Genomic DNA, 1,604 nt, shown 5'->3' with positions numbered 1-1,604 from the left:
TGTACGCAATTGGATAGTCCTTCAACCAATCTGACCAACAATCCGGGTGACGGACTTTGCAGAGCGAGCTTTTACCAAAGCCTTTTGGTAGTAAGCAGCTTGGTTCGTGGCTGCCGGTTGCAACGTTCTTGCTCAATACTGGATCAATTTAAAAGATTTTTGTTCACATTAGTCACTTAGACACCAATAATTGGTTGAAATAGGGCCCATTTTGAAAATTACAAAAATTAGCTTTTAAATTCAGACTTATGGCACCAGCTCAGTCTGTAGGGAGTTGGGTTGGGCGCTGGAGGGATGCTGGTTCACCTCTTGGGCACTGCCAGGGTGCTCTTGAGCAAGGCACCGACCCCCCAACTGCTCAGGGCGTCTGTCCATGGACAGCTGCAGCTCCCCCACTCTGATATTTCTCCACTAGTGTATGTAGAGGTACTGAGCATGTGTGTGTATTTCAGGCCTGTGTGTAAGGTGTATTCTAACAACAGTCATTGGGACTTTTGTGTGAAAAGTGACCAGGGTACTAATTCAGACATGAGCCTGGTAGGTTAGATTTAAAGGTGTGCATGTGAAAGGGGCTTTAAGAGCAATCTGAGAACGCTAGTGTGGATGGGAAGCCTATCTGACTGAATGGCATTTTTGATTGTGTCCACATGATAGTGAATATGGCACACACACACACACACACACATACACACACACACACACTATTTCGAAGGGTCTGCTGTTAATTTTAGCTCTACAGTCAACATCTCACACCATGGAAACAGTAAAAAACACTCCAAGTTTACAAATTCATCAACTGATTTAAACCAGATGTTGATGCATAGACAGTATAAGTGAAGCCAAAACATCTGGATGGCCCCCTGGTGGCTGGCTGCAGTATAGGTCAAATACATTTCTACCAGAGATGGTTGTCATTTTAGTTAGTTCTGGTCACGTTTCATGATCATGTTTGTTCAAGAGTTCATTTATCTGATCAGTTTATTTTTTATTAGTTATTTGATGCTATAAAAACAGGGTGAAATATCATGATTAACAGCTGTAATTGATTCACGATTGGTCGGGTGGGTGTAATTAACCATTGTCCTCATGAATCCACCAGAGTTTAAAATGCCAACACAAAGAAAGAGGAAGGCGACGGACATCTGGCTGTAAGAAGGCCCATCTGGCGGCACCTGAGCAATCCTGAAATGAAACGTTGTCGATATAGACTACCCTCTCGTAAACTGAAACAACAGGAGCACTTTGTCAATCACACCGGGTGTAAGAAGTGTAGCCCAAGGAGCAGCTGCTGCCACCCGCCATTCATCCAAAGGACAGAAAATTGCACAGATCATTTTACCTTCTTGCCATTACGCTCGGCATTAACTGATCGGATGGCGATGAGGTCGTTCTTCCTGTTTGAAGGGCTTGTGTGGGCTAGTGCTGAGAGGGTTGGAATATACTACTTCACACTGATTGTTTTTCAGGCACTTATAAACTGAAAAAAACGTCCACAGCTTCTTTTTTTTCTGCAGTTTTCAGCTCTTTCTCTGCCAATCCTCTTAAACAGGTGGAGCAGTGGCGGAACAAGATGTTGCAAACATTCGGGGCTTAGCCCAAACCTG

The 1,604-nt window shown here is 44.0% G+C and overlaps 1 long non-coding RNA gene across 1 annotated transcript in view; it reads left to right on the top strand.

Moving 5' to 3' along the window:
• Positions 1-199, top strand: part of LOC116702903 (uncharacterized) — a 13,028-nt gene extending 12,829 nt beyond the window's left edge. The window contains exon 3 of the long non-coding RNA XR_004335285.1: positions 96-199. This is a non-coding gene — a long non-coding RNA (uncharacterized LOC116702903). The remainder of the gene's footprint in view (positions 1-95) is intronic.
• Positions 200-1,604: the final 1,405 nt, after the last annotated feature.

The sequence above is a fragment of the Etheostoma spectabile genome, chromosome 15, assembly GCF_008692095.1.
Source record: "Etheostoma spectabile isolate EspeVRDwgs_2016 chromosome 15, UIUC_Espe_1.0, whole genome shotgun sequence".
Taxonomy (NCBI): Eukaryota; Metazoa; Chordata; class Actinopteri; order Perciformes; family Percidae; genus Etheostoma; species Etheostoma spectabile.
This window is presented reverse-complemented; position numbering and strand designations above follow the sequence as displayed.